Raw genomic sequence first — 17655 nt, 5'->3', positions numbered from 1 at the left:
AAACAGAATAAGTTATCTTTCTATCCTCTTGCTAGAAAATGATATCACAAAATTGTTGTCATACAAAAAGGTGCTCAAAGAGTCTGCAGCCAAAAATTATAGGGGAAAAGCCTTGTAGGGGGTTGTCAAGCAGTTAACAAAAGTTTATGTCAGTTTTCTGAATTATGTGAGATTTGAGGTATTTCTCAGCCTTTAAAATGCTATGTGTTAGGTGCCTGGCTGGCTCAGTCAGTAGAGCAGGTCACTCTTGATCTTGGTATCATAAGTTCTAGCCCCACGTTGGGTGTAGAGATTACTTTTTTTTTAATGCTATGTATTGTGTTTTCTTTCTTACTCTAAATAACATCCCTCTCCTACCTAATTCTGCATCCATTCTGTTCTTTTTTTCTCTTTAAGGGCTCCCCCAAATCATAAACTCTTCAAACAACCACAAAGCCTGGATCCACCCTCCCACCCATGTGCACACGCACTCACGTGCACACACACAGACACACTCATCTCACATACACAAGAACCAAGAAGAATCACAGGCTCACGGAGTAAAAAGAGGCCAAGACCCCTTCCCTAGAGACATTTGTGTGCTTTGGAGTAGCTCTTCTTATCGGTAAACAGGTGCGGTGAACGTAAGTCTGACATCAGACTTCTACTCCAGAAAATACATAGAATCATAAAATGCCCATCGATTTGTTAAAAGCTAGATCCGATGAGAATTATTTTTACTAATTAAGCTAATTTTACTAACAAAGCTAATTTTCCTGGGGGCGCCTGGCTGGCTCAGTTGGTAGAGCATGTGACTCTTGAGCTCTGGGTTGTGAGTTCGAGCCCCATGTTGGGTGCAGAGATTGCTTGAGAATGAAATCTTTTTTTTTTTTTTTAAAGATTTTATTTATTTGACAGAGAGAGACACAGCGAGAGAGGGAACACAAGCAGGGGGAGTAGGAGAGGGAGAAGCAGGCCTCCCGCCGAGCAGAGAGCCTGATGCGGGGCTCGATCCCAGGACCCTGTGATCACGACCCAAACTGAAGGCAGACACTCAATGACTGAGCCACCCAGGCGCCCCGAAATCTTTTTTTTTTTTGAAGCTAATTTTCCCGTTGGTTTCCCCAATGCCTTCCATTCCTTTAATGTCACCCCCAAAGGAATTGCAGAGGACAGTTTTGGGCCATTATTTCGCCATTCCCCTCAGACAGAAGGAGTGGTTTTTCTTCCTCGTTAGCCTCTTGTGTATTTTTAGATTGTCATCATCTGTTATGCAAAAAAAAAAAAAAATCAAACTTATTTTTTATCTTAATATTTCACGAGCCAAACTTCTTTTGTTCTATTGACATTTGTAGAAAGAGGTTTTTTAAAAGTCTGCTGCTCAGAATAAAGCAGCCACACCTGCAGAGAGGTACCTTGTCCATTTGAATGTGCAGTAATATCCTCCTTGGTAGGGAGCTTCTAGTCCCATGATGGTTTCTTCCTGTCAGGTGGTACTAGAAGAAAAAACATAAGAGGCATAAGGGTATGCCAGATGGTGAAAAATAGGTTTACAGCACCAAAATAGTGTTGTTTTTTATTAAAAACTAGGCTAGTATTGAATGCCAGAAGGTGTGAAACCCAGCTCTGAGTAAGAATCTCCACATTTAGCATTAATCTTGGCCCATCTGAGCCTCCCACCAGGGGAAGCAGAGTGGGCCCACCAGCCTGCCTGGGGGCATTGCTGCCGGGCTGCTCGCACAGCATCCTGGAGGCCCGACGGAGAGCAGGTGGGCCTGCTTCTTGGGAGGGCCAGCTTGGGCTCCCAACCCCTTCCTATCCCCGTGCCCACCGCCATCACGCCGGAAGTTCTCGGCTAGTTGCTCTCTGGCTCACCCACTTTCTTTCATATTGGATTCTGAAATCCAAGAACCCATAAGGCTGGATCCTGGACCTCCAAGAAGTTCTAGGCTTCTTCAGCATCAATGAAGGTAATCACTATCTCCAAAAGTGTTCCCAGAACCCTTAGTGGCCAGTGTCCCTCAAACACTCCAACTTAAGGGAAACCAGCATCTGAGAGGGTTAGGCTCCTCACCAGGAAAGTCCTTATTTACCTCCATCACCACACTCTGAGACAGTTAGCTTTTGCTACAAAACAATCCACCACCAAACTTAGTGCCTTAAGATACCAACTTTTTTGGGGCGCCTGGGTGGCTCAGTCGTTAAGCGTCTGCCTTCGGCTCAGGTCATGATCCCAGGGTCCTGGGATCGAGCCCCGCATCGGGCTCCCTGCTCCGCGGGAAGCCTGCTTCTCCCTCTCCCACTCCCCCTGCTTGTGTTCCCTCTTTCGCTGTGTCTCTCTCTGTCAGGTGAATAAATAAAATCTTTAAAAAAAAAAAAAAAAAAAAAGATACCAACTTTTTTTTTTTTAGAGAGAGAGAGAGAGCACGCAAGCGAGGGGGGAGGGGCAGAGAGAGTAAGAGAGAGTCTCAAGCAGACTCCACACTGAGCATGGAGCCTGATGCAGGGGGCTTGATCTCAGGACCCTGAGATCATGACCTGAGCCAAAATCAAGAGTCAGATGCCTGACCAACTGAACCACCTAGGAGCCCCATCCAACTCTTGATTTAGCTCTTGATTCTGTGGACTGGCAATCTGGGCTTGGTCCACTGATGCACGTGGTTCATGCCCACGTCTATAGTATCCACTGCCAAGGTGGCTGGGGCAGGCTGGTTTGGGATGGCCTCAGCCGGTCAGATTGTCTTTCTCCCACATGGTCTTGGCATCCCCCAGCAGGCGAGCCTGGGTCTGTTCATAGGGACGTGGCTGGGTTGCAGGAGAGCAAACAGAAACAGCAAAAATGCTCAAGGCTTCTTGACACGCCTGGACCAGGCATGACGTTTGGTATTCGGATTGGTCAGAGCAAGTCCCAAGACCAGGTTCAAGGGCTACACCTCTTGATGGGAGGACCTGCTCTGCATTGAGGAGGGTACAGGTACCGGGAGGGTAATAATTGTGGCCATATGTTTTCTTTAAATATTTTATATTGTGGGGCACCTGGCTGGCTCAGTCGGTAGAGCAGGCAACTCTTGATCTCGGTGTTGTGAGTTCAAGCCCCACATTGGGCATGGAGCTTACTTAAAAAAAAATTTTTTTTTTGTATTGTGGTAGAATATACATAACATCAAAATTACCCTTTTATCCATTTTTAGGTGTACATTCAAGTGGCATGAAATACATTCACATTGTACAACCATCACCACCATTCATTTCCAGAGCATTTTTTAAATATACTTTTTAAAAAATGCTATCTTTTATTCATTTAGCATTTTTGAGTTAGTATAGGACCATTTCTTTTCACTGCCTCAAAAAATCCTCTGTGTTCTGCCTATTTATCCCTCTCTCTCCCCCAACCCCTGGTAACCGCCATCTTTTTACTGTCTCCGTAGTTTTGCCTTTTCCAAAATGTCATATAGTTGGAAGTATACAGTATGTAGACTTTTCAGATTGGCTTCTTTCACTTAGTAACATGCATCTAAGTTTCCTCCATGACTTTACATGGCTTGACAGCTCATTTCTTTTTAGTGCTGAATCATACTTTACTGTGTGGATGTACCACTGTTTATCCACTCACCTACTGAAAACATCTTGGTTGCATCTAAGTTTTGGCAATTACGAACAAGCTGCTATAAACATCTGTGTGCACGTTTTTGTGTGGACATAAGCTTTCAAAGCCTTTGGATAAATACCAAGGAACGCATTTGCTGGATTATATGGTAAGCCTATGTTTAGTGTTTTTTGTGTGTTTTTTTTCTTCACACTTTTTAAAAAGTAGGGGCACCTGGGTAGCTCAGTCAGTTAAGCGTCTGCCTTCAGCTCAGGTCATGGTCCCGGGTCCTGGGATTGAGCCCCGCATCGGGCTCCCTGCTCGGCAGGAAGCCTGCTTCTCCCTCTCCCACTCCCCCTGCTTGTGTTCCCTCTCTCGCTGTGTCTCTCTCTGTCAAATAAATAAATAAATAAATAAATAAATAAATAAATAAATAATAAAATCTTTAAAAAATAAAAAAAATAATCTCTATACCCAATGTGCAGCTTGAACTCATGACCCCAAGATGGAGAGTGGCACGCTCCACCGATTGAGCCAGCCAGGCCCCCTACCTATGTTCAGTTTTGTAAGAAACTGTCAAACTACTTTCCAAAGCCGCTGTACCATTTTGCATTCCCACCAGCAATGAATGAGCGTTCCCGTTGCTCCACATTCTCACCAGCCTTAGGTGTTGTCAACTCCAGAATTTTTCATCATCCCAAACTCAGACTCTGTACAGTGACTGCCCCTTTCCCCTTCCTCAGCCCCTGGCACCTCTATTCTACTGTCTGTTTCTATGAGTTAACTATTCTAGATACCTCATGCAACTGGAATCGTGGCCTTTTTTTTTTTTTTTTTTTTAATTGTGGCCATTTTGGAAAACAATCTGTCACCTACCCTTAGAACGGGGCTCCAGATTCTTCATCATCTACTTCTGTCCCACATGCTGGGTGCGGCCTTCCTTCCCAGAGTCACGTGTGCGTGTAATCTCCAAGATGCCTGGTCTCCTAGGGTGTGGTGGTGGCCGATCTTATTCTGCCTGAAGCTCAGGGTTCAACTTGGACTTGGGAGTGGTGGTCAGTGCCCCAGGCAACTTAGCACAGACTTGCTCAGGCCCCTCTCTCTGTCCCCCCCCTTTTTAAAAAGATTTTACTTATTTATTTATTTGTCAGAGAGAGAGAGAGAGATCACAAGCAGTGGGAGCGGCAAGCAGTGGGAGAAGTGGGCTCCCCACTGAGCAAGGAGCCCAATGTGGGGCTCAATCCCAGGACCCTGGGATCATGACCTGAGCTGAAGGCAGATGCTTAGTTGACTGAGTCACCCAGGCATTCCCCTCTCTGTCCCTTTTGTGTCAGTCCTCTCACACTCCAGGGGGCAGGCATGATGCTTCTGACAGGCCCTGGCTGGCTGGGTCATGGGGGGAGTCAAGAGCTCCTCTAGCTGCCCAGACCAACTGCACTTTCCACACCCATGCGCCATCTCCCTGAGCTCAGCTAGCAGGCAGCAATGTGGCTGGCCTCTGCCACCCGGCGCCCTGGGCACAAAGGTGTGGAGACCCCAGGGAGGGAACACTTGAGATGCCCCTCCTTTTCATTGACCTTCAAACCCCCTATGATAACAGTGTTAGCCCCCAGCCTAGGACAGGAGAGGTGGAAGGGAAGGGAGAGAGAGGAAAAGCAGAATGAGGGGTGTGTGGTGAGGAATGAACCTTGTTCAGAAAAAGGGGCAGCCTTTGCCTTCAGCTCCTGGGAGGTGATCTCAACCTATGGAACGTCTTGCCTGGCAAGAGTGTCTTTGGTTCCAAGGGGGTCTTGGACCACACCAGATAGTGTAACAATGTGATTTACGGTGGGAGCTTTGGGTCCCACAGGCTCAGCTCAGCCTCCGGGGAGGGTGGGGGTGTTGGGGGGGGGGAATCAACCATGAGTATACGACTGACCTCCAGTAAACACTCTGGACACCGAGGCTCGGCTCAGGTGAGCTTCCCTGCTTGGTGATACTCCTATGGATTGTCATTCATAGTTGCTGGGAGGAGTTAATGCTGTCCATGATACCACCAGGAGATGACAATTGGAAGCTCTGTGTTTGGACCTTTCTGGACTGTTCCCTGTGTCTCTTCCCTTAACTGATTTTAATCAGTATCGTCTCACTGTAATAAATTATAACTGTGGGTATAACAACTTTCAGTGAGTTCTGTGAGTCTTTCTATCAAATAATCAAACCTGAAGGTGGTCTTGGGGACCCCTGAACTCTGCAGTTGGTGTGAGAAGTGTGGTCTTGTAGACTGGTCTTGTAGAGGGTGGTCTTGTAGACTGTTGCCTAGTTTTACAAGAGGGTACACAGATGGAGAGTGCTATCATGTTAACAGTAAATGCAAGAATAATGGTCATAACGCCCTCAGTCAGATGGAGCACGGGGATGCTTCTAGAAGCTGCCCAAGGAGAATCACAAGTTCAGTTCAAACTTGTGTTGGTTGGTGATGATGGTGCTGGAAAAACGACATTCGTAGAACATCATTTTTTTTTTTTTTTTTTAAAGATTTTTTTTTTATTTATTTATTTGAGAGAGAGAGCATGAGGGGGGAGGGTCAGAGGGAGAAGCAGACTTCCCGCCGAGCAGGGAGCCTGATGTGGGACTCGATCCCGGGACTCCAGGATCATGACCTGAGCTGAAGGCAGTCGCTTAACCAACTGAGCCACCCAGGCGCCCCGTAGAACATCATTTGACTGGTGAATTGGAGAAGTATGTGACTACGTTGGAGGTTGATGCCCATTGCCTTGTGTTCCACACCAGAAGAGGACCATTGAGTTCAATGTATGGAATCCAAGGGGTCAGGAGAAATTTGGTGGACCAAGGAGAGATGGCTGTTATATATGAACCCAGTGTGCCATCGTAATGTCTGATGTAACATCGAGCATTACTTCCAAGGGTGTGCCTCACTGGCATAGAGATTTGGTACAAGTATGTGAAAACATCCCCATCACGTTGGGTGGCATCAAAGTGGGTATTAAGGACAGGAAAGTTAAGGCAAAATCCATCATTTTCCATCGAAAGAAGAATCTTCAGTACTATGACATTTCTGCTAAAAGTAACTACAAACTTTGAGAAGCTCTTCCTTTGGCTTGTTTGAAAACTAACTTGAGACCCTCACTTGGAGTTCGTGGCCATGCCCGTTCTTGCCCCACCAGAGGTTGGCACAGACACAGTTCTGGTAGTGTGGTATGAGGCTGGTAGAGGGGGCCCCCACAGCGTGCCCAGAAACACCATCTCCACATGTACCAGATATCTCTATCCTTCTGTGGCTGGTGCGCAATTTCATGGCACCCACGCCAACCACAGGTTGGCGGCTCTCTAATGCATGTGCCTTCCGCCAATTAGACCACCTTTATTTTAAGTGCCTAATAGGAAGAGACACATTTGGTTTCAAAATCCATTTGCATTACAATAAGAAATTTCAACATCTCACCTGTCCACTAAAGGAAGGGCTGCTAGATGCTTTAAATATAATTCCAACTGTTGCACAATTTTAAATGGATGATAAAAAAAAAGTCAATTGCTTACCTGTGCTAACAAAGTTTCTCCTCAATGGTGACTATCAAGCATTCAAGTGTTAATCATCAAAAAGTCTAGATCGGGAATTATGTGTGGCTGCTGCAAGCATTAAACCTCATATAAAAAGTTAAGTTGATGAAAGCAAACTGTGCTAGATTGATTAAAGCCCACCAATCCCTCCTATGCTCCTTTGCACTGTGTAGTAGGTCCTCCCACGTCTTCCTCCCATCTAGGAGCCCGGCTATTTCTCCATCCCCCCACCCGAGAGTCTGGGCTGGCCCTGTGACCTGCTTCTGCCAATAGAAAGAGGTGGACGTGACTTGGGGCTCCCACAGTTAAGACAGGAAGCTTGAGGCTTCTGCCTTGATTCCCTTAGAAGGTTCGGGTTGCTACGTAAGAGTCCATCTAGCCTACTAGAACAGGAGAAGCCATGGAGGAGAGGAGACTTGAGGTGTCCTAGTCCACAGCCAGACATGCAAGTGAAGCCATCTTGGACCTTCTAGCCCAGCTGAGCCTCCCTCTTGAATGAGTCCAGTCAAAAGCCGCAGAGAAAGTGCCCGGCCAAGTGAGCACAATCATGACAGAGCATGTACTATTGCTGTTTTAGGCCAGTACACTTTGGGGTGGCTTGTTACACGGCAAAGGCTAACTAAAACACAAGCTCAATTTATCATTAAAAAAATGAAAGGATAGGGGCACCTGGGTGGCTTAGTCTGTTAAGCCTCTGACTCTTGATTTTGGCTCAGGCCATGTTCTCAGGGTGGTGGTATCGAGTCCTGCCCCGGGCCCCACACTCAGCCTGGAGTCAGCTTGAGATTCTCTAACTCTCCCTCTGCCCCTCCCCACCCTGCTCTCTCTTTCTCTCAAATAAGTAAATAAATCTTTAAAAAAAAAAAATGAAAGTATAAGAACAGGAGGGGGAAGTGGGTGGGGAGAGAGATGAAACAAAATTGACCCTACCTTGATAATTGTTGAAGCTGAGGATTATCTACTCATCTGTTTTTTTATATGTGTGAAATTTTCAGTAGTATAAAGGAGAAAATAAAGGGAGGGTTGTGAAGACTTCATTAGGAAATTGTATATGCCTGCTGGGTATTTAACACCATTTTTAATAGTTTATATTTCATTTTCTTTACATGATTGCATAATACACACAATGAAATCATTCTTTCCTCCACCAGGCCCCATTTCGACTCTCCAAATACTCTCCAGTTCACCCCAGGAAGTCATTGGGATATTATATAATATAAATTTTCTGGGTGTCTCATGAGATGAATGAGGATGAGGAGCCTGGTGTGACCCCACATCCAAAAACCTCGCCAAAGGCAGCTGGCGCCCCCACCAGGGTTCCAACAGGGCAGGCGCCCCTGGCCCCCACCCCTCCATCCTTCCCGGAGTGGGAGGAGCCGATGAGGAAGGCCCGCCTCCCGGCCCGCCCGCTCGGCTCTCCGGCCCGCCCTCCTGCCCACGCTCGGGCTCCGGCAGTGACTGTGCCCAGGCCCGCCTGCCGGATAACGCGCGCCCCGTCCTCGGGGTGGGAGTGAGGGTGCTGGGAGGGGCCGGAAAAGGCGGGCCAACCTGAATTACGAACCGCTCCAAACCATCCGGGGAGGGGCCAGAAGCTTCTCTTAGACCGATCAGGCAGTCCTTCCAGCCCTTCCTCCAGCCTTGCGAGGGGACGAGTGGTGGGCGCACCGCCCTGGGCTCCCAGTCGCCCTGGGACGCCCCCGCTTTGGGGAGCGGGGAACCTCTGCCCCTCTGAGTCACACTCTCCGGGAGCCCCGGCACCCCTGGGCTCCGATCCTCGACGGCTGTACACCCGCGCGCAGCCCCGAAGTGAAGGGGTGACGGGGCGCGGCGTCGAGAGCCGGGGGCGGGACCAGCGCCGTCCCCGGCGGGGCGCCGGGCGGCCGGGGAGGTGGGGGGGGGGGGTAGGCGGCCCGGGCCCGGCCGTGAGCGCCCCCCAGAGGCCGTCTGGAACCCGATTTTCCACCGCCTTATCGATGCCGTCCCGCTTCCTAACGTCGTTTGGAATGACTGATGCGGGCTCTCGGGCCTCGAAGCCACCGTCCCAGGAAGCCCTCTTTCCTTGCAAGGGCGCCCAGACCCCGCGGCGCGAGCGGGGAGGGAGAGAGGGAGGGAGGAGGGAGAAATGGGGGGTGGGGGGAGGCGGGCAGGGGGGAAGGAGGGAGAGGAATGAATTGCATTGGCCGGTCGCATCCGCAGCGGATGATGCAGACACCCTCGGTGCGGCCCCCTCCCCCGGGGCCGAGCGCTCCGCTTCCCCACGCCAGGCTGCCGACAGATGAGCACACAGCACGCGGACCAGAACATCAACAAGGCTATTTTATTACTTCCTTTTTATTTATTTATTTTTTTGCACACTAATTAATAAATAAACTCCTGCACCGGGAAAGAAAAAAAAAAGGCAGCAAGCCAGAATCCAAACATCCTCTCGGTTGCCATTTGGTTATGTAAGAAGGAGGAATTAAGGCTAGTTGGCGGTAAAGAATTCCTCCGATGCCACGCTCCAAATCAGAGCCCCTGCAAGGCCTTAAATCAAAAGGGAAAGCGGGCACCAGCAGCAAGCACAGAAAGTGGGGCAGAGTTCTGTCAGCAGCTCACGTAATGCTCCTGCTCCTAGGGGACGATTGTCACATGTCGCAGAATTAGGCCCAGCTGAAAGCCACCAGCCCTCCACACCCCCTCCTAAGGCCCCCCCCGCCCCCCCCCCCGCCTCCCCATTCACTTTCTGAGCAGTGCCGGGCTCCCAGGCCCCCGCCTCTACCCACCGTGGCCAGGGGTGCTGGGGCAGGGAGCAGACACCTGCCCCCAAGGTACAGGGCCACCAGAGTCTCCTCACCCAGGAATTTAGGATTGGGATGGAGAAAGGGAAAATGTATCTATGAAGAGCCAGAGGCCGTTCGGTGTAAACAGGGGAGCTATGGAAGGCTGTAGGCCTGAGGAGGCAGAGGGAGCAGTCTGCGAGCAGAAAAGGCCAAGGGAAGGAGGGAGAGAGGGAAGAGAGGAAGGGGGAGACCGAGCATAAAATGCTGCTAGCACTGAGAGGGGCAGGCCGCAGGTATTCTGTGCTCCCGGCTGCCTTCTCCGCCTTTCTGAGCCCCACTGCAGCTCCCCGCCCACCTCCCCCCCATCTTCCGTAACAATAATCCCTGTCTTCTGGTTTGCCAGGCACCTGTGACCGCTAACCTTCTGAAGTCCAATGAGCTCGAAACTTCTGTTGGTTGGAGTCAACGGGCTTCTAAATAATATGCCTTCAAATCAAAGCTTCATTTCTCATTTTACTTTAAAAGCATAGATTTTTGGGGGGGGCGTCTGGGTGGCTCAGTCGTTAAGCGTCTGCCTTCGGCTCAGGTCATGAGCCCAGGGTCCTGGGATGGAGCCTGCCTCGGGCTCCCTGCTCAGCAGGAAGCCTGCTTCTCCCTCTCCCACTCCCTCTGCTTGTGTTCCCTCTCTCGCTGTCTCTCTCTCTCTCTGTCAAATAAATAAATAAAAAGATTTTTAATTTATTTGTCAGAGGGAGAGAGCACAAGCAGGGGGAGCGGCAGGCAGAGGGAGAAGCAGGCTCCTCACTGAGGAGGGGAGCCTGATGTAGGGTTCGATCCCAGGACCCTGGGATCATGACCTCAGCGGAAGGCAGACGTTTAACCGACTGAGCCACCCAGGCCCCCTGAAAACATAGATTTTATTTTTTAGAGTTCACAGCAAAATTGGGAGGAAGGTACAGAGAGTTCCCATATACCCTCTCTCCCCCCCACATGAACAGCACCCCCACCTAACATCCCCCACCAGAGCGCACATTTGTTAAGCTGATGGACATACATTGACACATCATATCACCCAGAGTCTGTAGTTTACCTTAAGGTTTATTCTTGGTCTTGTACAGTGTTGTACATTCTATGGGTTTGCACAAATGTATAATTGTTACTGATCGACCTGTCACAGCCACTCACTCAGGAAACAAACGGGTGAGCCCTCGCACAGCCCTGGCCACCTGCTCCGTCCAGGGGGATCCTGGGGAGATTGGGGGCTGGACAAGTTTGCCAACGCCCTTGCCAAACAAACTCGGATAAATTCGCTGCAAGAGAAGTCAATAACTCCAGAGATGAGGGTTTGGAAGGGAGAAAGGGAGAAATTTATTTCGGTTGCCGGCAATGGGGGGTGGTGGCAGGCTCAAGCAACCTCTCCACCTGCAAGATGGACACCTAGAGTTTTGTAAAGAGAGGTTTGGGGGATATGTGCAAGACAGCAGGCAGGGAGCGCGTGATCACACGTGGGGGTCAGCATGTGTTCAGCCCATGATCATGGGCCAGGAAGAGGACGTGTGGGGTGTGGCCTCCGAGGCATTCCGTCGGTATCAGAACTTTTCTGGTCTGGTGGTTGGAACGTTCCAGTCATTGCAAAACATTTTCGTCAATGCCTCAAGAAAGTGTGATAAGAAATAAGCACAATGGGTTTTAGTTAGAGCCTGAGTTAAGCGGGCTTGTCTATTTCTGCTTTTAATTGGCGGGGTCTATAGTTGAGCAACAGGGCTCACTGACATAATGACACGTATCCACCATGATGGTATCATACACACTAATTGCATTGCTCTAAAAATCCTCTGCACTCTGCCTATTCTTCCCTCCCCCTAAGCTCTGGCAACCACTGATCTTTTTACTGTCTCCATAGTTCCGTCTTTTTCAGAATGTCATAGAGTTGGACTCATGCAGTATGGAGCCTTTTCAGATTGGCTTCTTTCACTTAGTAATTCAATTTGCTTTTTTTTTTTTTATTAGTTTCAGAGATTGAGTTCAGTGATTCATCCGTTGCATAGAACACCCAGTGCTCATTCCATCAAGTGCCCTCCTTAATGTCCATCCCCCAGGGACCCCATCCCCTCCCACCCCCCCCACCCCCCCGCAATCTGCTTTGATGGTAGAAGTTTCCTGTTGACATTTTCCCACCCTTTCTCTCCTTTGGCGGACACACTACGTCATACCTTCCAACTGAGGGAAAAAGCTTATTTGGGGCCTCCCAATGAATTGGAATCAAATATTTTCTCTTTGGGAAAAGGGAAAATCACAGCAACTGAGTCCTGGAACCTAGAAATCCCAGCATTTCTCGTTTTAGCCACAGTCCAACAGGTCTAAAGCGTTCTCTGACTTCATTTTCCAGAGCAGGGATGTTTAAGACCTGGGGACACATGTTCTGAATGGTGGCTGCTTCACCCAAGGATTGGGCAAGCCCCTGAGCCTGGCATCCATGGAACTGTCCCTAAGGGCTGCTCTCCTCACTCCGGGCGGCACGGTCCCATCTGCAGTAAGTAGATGCCCAATAATGCTCTGCATCGAGGCAAAACCATGGGGGCCTGTTTCAGGAGCACTTGCAAAGACTTTTGCCCCTTTTCCCCGGAGGTCAAGAGCATCGTGCTACTGACACCCTTAATCCCCACACTGACCCTGTGCCCCTATAATAATGACAGCAATAGCAGGGGCCATTTACAGACTGCTAATTATATGCCAGGCACCTTGCTAAGCACTTTATACGCATTTATTTAATCCTCCCAACCTAATGAGGTCGTATCCCCCATTTTATAACCAAAGAAGCTGAGTCACAGGAAAATTGTTACACGCTCAAGATCACACAGCTTAGAAATGGCCTACCCAGGATTTGAATCCAGAGAGTCTAGTTCCAGGGTTCAACGGTGACCCAGTGTGTTGTGATGGGGGAAGATATTAGTTATGTGTTGCTGTGTGCATCAAATGACTCCAAAACTTAGTGGCTTAAAATAACAGACAGTTATCATGGCACACAGTTTCTGAGGGTCAGGGATCTGGGTGTTCTGGCTCAGAAGGTCTTGGGGGGGAAGGCTGCCGTCAAGCTATACTCTCCCAAGACTTGACTGAACCTAGAGGATCTGCTTCTAAGCTCACTCGTGTGGCTGTTGGCAGGAGGCCTGAGTTCCTTGCCACATTGGCTTCTCCCATAGGGCTGCTCTGGACAAGGCTTCCGCCAGTGTTAAGTACTGAGGGGGAGAAAGAGACAGATACTGAGAGATGAGCCACTCTACCTTTTATGACCTAGTCTTCCAATCACACATCATCACTTCTGCCTTCTATTTATTAAGCCAACCCACACTCAATGAGAGGATCACACAAAGGCGTGTATACCAGGAAGCAGAGATCACTGGAGGCCATCTTGGAGGCTGGCTACCACAGCTAAGCAGGAAAAGGACCTTGCCCTCCGAAAATCCTAAAGCCTGCTTTAGAGGTGATAGCAAAAAGCTACCGAGCCTGTGCGAATGTTTGTCGCCACTCAACGCGCCCTTCCCCTGTGTCTGACACATTTCACCAGGCTCTGTGGAGAGAGGTAGACTCATCTAGAACATGAGCTCTGTGGGGTCAGGCTCTCCATCTTCGACAACATACGGTTGTCAGGCTTCCATGAATTTTTTTTTTTTAAAGATTTTATTTATTTATTTGACAGAGAGAGACACAGCGAGAGAGGGAACACAAGCAGGGGGAGTGGGAGAGGGAGCAGCAGGCTTCCCGCTGAGCAGGAAGCCTGATGCGGGGCTCGATCCCAGGACCCTGAGACCATGACCCGAGCCGAAGGCAGACGCTTAACGACTGAGCCACCCAGGTGCCCCTCCATGAATATTTTTAATTGACTGACACTAAAAAAGTAAAAGATGCGCTCACTGCTCTTAGGAAGTTCACAACCTAGTTTTAAAGCAATTACATTTTATTTGCATACCTTTTGTGGTAAAATATACATCACCTAAAATTTCCACTTGAACCATTTTTCAAATGTACCATTTAGTGGCATTAAGTACACTCACGGTGTTGTGCAACCATCACCACCATCCACCTCCAGAACTTTCTCATCAACCCAAATTGAAAATCTGTGTCCATTAAACAATAATTCCCCATTTCCCTCTCCCACCCCACCCCTGGCAACCACTTTTCTGCTTTCTATGAGTTTGGTAAACTCTGGGTACCTGACACAAGGAGAATCATACAATATTTGTCCTTTTGTGTCTGGTTTATTTTAGCCTAAGTTCTTCAAAGCTCATCCATGTTGTAGAATGTGTCAGAATTTCCTTCCTTTTTAAGGCTGAATAATATTCCATTGGATGTGTATGCCACATTTTGTGTATCCATTCATCCATCACTGGACGTTTTGGTTGTTTCCACCTTTGGGCTATCGTGAACAATGCTGCTACGAACGTGGGTGTGCAAATCTGTTTGAGGCCCAGCTTGCCATTTTTCTGGGGACATACCCTGAAATGGAATTATTGGATCATATGGTAAGTCTATGCTTCATTTTTTTTTATGTCTAATTGTTTGAGGAACCACCATACTGTGTTCTTAACAACCTAGTGTTAATAAACACTATTGTTTTAGGGCCCCTGTGCTAAGCCCTTTACACACTTTCTCTGAAACCAGCACTGCAAGGAAGTGTTATTACTCTCACTTTTCAACCGATGAGTTCATTTGCTCGGTATCACACAACTAGTTGGAAGACACAGTCAACATAGGTGGATCGCTTAGCAAGGCAAAAGGCTACAAATCCAGTTCAATAAAACAAATTCAGTGCAAGAAACTGGAGGCCACGGAGTGTGGTTGTCTGTGGAAAGTTTCCTACAAGTAAGCGGTGAACCAAAATTTTGAGGATGGTCCATGCTCAGGCATCCGGTGGAAAGCTAGGAAAACATTTGGCTGCAGAACAGGAGGGCACAGACTTGCTTTGAACCCTGAGGGTCTGTGTGTGATTCTCTTATCTGCGCTTGCCAGGGACTCTGTACAGCATCTCTATCCAGAGAGACTTAAGAACCCTCAGCTGAGCGGCTTGTCCTAGAGCCTTAACTCCGAGCTGTCTCTTGCTCCGGGTTCCCTCAGAACTGGCCGCCTCCGCGTTACTCAGTAATTACATCGGAGAGGTCAGCTAGAATGGGCTGTGTGTTGCCTCTAAAATCCGAAATGACACCGCAGGGGAGCATCATTTGCCACCCCAAAATATGTCTCTTTGGCATAAGGATCCTGATAGGCAGATTACTTTCAAGGAACTGCCAACAAGTGAAGCTCAGAAAAAACAGTAGATGGTACCCTTTTGTTAGAGAGGTTTACAGGTGCAAGGGAAATCTCCATTCGCAAGCGTGTCTCTCTGGCGGTATCAGGAAGAGGGGGATGACTCTAAATCTCTAGAAATTCATCAATGGAGAAGGCCGTGACTTAGATCTGCATAACCACCTTACCCTTGTTGACTGTGCTTTTTCAGATCAGCTCCCGTAACTGACTCCCCATGCCCAACATCTTTTGTTTTTCGTTGGAGATGGTATTTAAGGGGATGGCTTCTGCCATTTTGGGGAGTTACTCAGTTTTCCTGGGTGTCTCTCGTGTATACGGGAGGTGTGCAAGTTATTAAATTTCTGTTTGTTTTTCTCCTGTTACTCCATCTTGTACTACAAGGGGGTCTCAGCCAAGAGCCTAGAAGGAAAGAAGGGAACATTATTCCACTGTTTCAACAGGAAACACTGTGCCTTTTTCTTGATGGTAAGTGGTACGAGGTGTTTCAACTCATGTTTCACTTTGGAGGTGGCATCCCCCTGGCTCCCTAGAAACTTCCTCCAGGTGGTGGAAATTTCTGTAGTTGAATAGTGAATCCAGTTTTGAAGTAGCGATCAGAAAGGCAAATGAAGGGGGCTCAGTTGTTAAGCGTCTGCCTTCGGCTCAGGTCATGATCCCAGGGTCCTGGGATCGAGCCCCGCGTCAGGCTCCCTGCTCCACGGGAAGCCTGCTTCTCCCTCTCCCACTCCCCCTGCTTGTGTTCCTTCTCTCGCTTTGTCTCTCTCTGTCAAATAAATAAATAAAATCTTAAAAAAAAAAAAAGGCAAATGAAGGAAGAGAATGGCATTCGAGGCAGAACAAGGGCAGAGACGCCGTGACACAGACAAGCCGGTTACAAATGATTTACCAAGTCGATGTATGAAGAGAGAACAGGGATGGTTCATTGGAGGGCTCATGGGACTCAGGATATAGTTGCACTCGTGGCTGAGATTTATCACGGTGAAGGGACACAAAGCCCAATCAGCATAGGGAAAAGGTGTATGGGGCCAAGTCCAAGAGATACCAGGTGTAAGCTTCCAAGACTCTATTTCCCGGGGGGTCACACAGGACGTGCTTAACTCTCCCCAGCAATGTGTAGTGATGACATGTGTGAAATGGTGTCTACTGGGGAATCCCATTAGAGATTGGGCACTCAGGGGGGCTGCTCATGTGGGCACACTTTGCCAGGCATGTACCCACATTCCTGTCTCCCAGAAAGAAAGCAGGAGTTTGGCACGAACCCCACTGTTTACATAAAGCATCTAGGCACAGTGAGCCACTCTCATCAGGTAGGAAATGGTGGGAACCCTCACCAAATCCCGATTCCCAGGCACCAGTCAAGGGCCAACCCGGGCAGCAGGCCTTTCTAAGGAGAAGCAGTCAGGCCTGCCGTGTTAACCCCTTTATGCACAACATGAATCCCACAGAACGGCTTGGACAGGTCCACGAGGGAGATCCATGAGGGAGATGCACGAGGTGTTCGTCACAGTGCCATTTGTGGGGACAGGGACGCCCAGGCACCCTGGGCGTTTGTCACAGGGACAGGGTTCGTGGTTCAGGATGGTGGAGGCGTACCCTGGCATATCACACAGCAATTAGAAGCAATGGATTATATGTACACATAGTGACAGGAACGGATCTGAAAAACTTATCTTTTTTTTTTTTTTTTAAAGAGAGGGAGAGACAAACCAAGTAACAGACTCTTTTTTATTTTTTTTTCTTAATTTCTTTTTTTGGGGGGGTTCTTTTTTTTAAAATTTTATTATGTTATGTTAATCACCATTCATTACATCATTAGTTTTTGATGTAGTGTTCCATGACTCATTGTTTGCGTATAACACCCAGTGCTCCATTCAATACGTGCCCTCCTTAATACCCATTACCAAGCTAACCCATCCTCCCACCCCCTTCCGCTCTAAAACCCTCAGTTTGTTTCTCAGAATCCATAGTCTCTCATGGTTCATTTCCCCCTCCGATTTCCCCCCCTTCATACTATCTTTTTTTTTTTTCTTTTTAACATATAATGTATTATTTGTTTCAGAGGTACAGGTCTGTGATTCAACAGTCTTACACAATTCTCACCATAGCACATACACTCCCCAGTGTCTATCACCCAGCCACCCCATCCCTCCCACCCCCCATCACTCCAGCAACCCTCAGTTTGTTTCCTGAGATTAAGAATTCCTCGTATCAGTGAGATCATCTGATACATGTCTTTCTCTGACTGACTTATTTCGCTTAGCATAATACCCTCTAGTTCCATCCAGGTCGTTGCAAATGGCAAGATTTTGTGGGGGTTTTTTGATGGCTGCATAATATTTCATTGTATATATATACCACATCTTCTTTATCCATTCATCTGTTGATGGACATCTTGGCTCTTTCCACAGTTTGGCTATTGTGGACATTGCTGCTATAAACATTGGGGTGCACGTACCCGTTCGGATC

At 48.4% G+C, this 17655-nt stretch overlaps 1 long non-coding RNA gene and 1 pseudogene across 2 annotated transcripts in view; one reads left to right on the top strand and one right to left on the bottom strand.

The window, feature by feature from the left end:
• Window positions 1-5962: 5962 nt before the first annotated feature.
• On the top strand, window positions 5963-6899 carry LOC118555219 (GTP-binding nuclear protein Ran-like; annotated as a pseudogene).
• Window positions 6900-10986: 4087 nt separating this feature from the next.
• Window positions 10987-17655, bottom strand: part of LOC118555218 (uncharacterized) — a 16773-nt gene continuing 10104 nt past the window's right edge. For both annotated transcript variants that reach the window (XR_004926852.2, XR_013444779.1), the window contains one exon: window positions 10987-11537. This is a non-coding gene — a long non-coding RNA (uncharacterized LOC118555218). The remainder of the gene's footprint in view (window positions 11538-17655) is intronic.

This window comes from Halichoerus grypus, chromosome X (genome assembly GCF_964656455.1).
Source record: "Halichoerus grypus chromosome X, mHalGry1.hap1.1, whole genome shotgun sequence".
Taxonomy (NCBI): Eukaryota; Metazoa; Chordata; class Mammalia; order Carnivora; family Phocidae; genus Halichoerus; species Halichoerus grypus.
The sequence above is the reverse complement of the archived record's forward strand: the minus strand, read 5'-3'. Positions and strand labels throughout refer to the sequence as shown.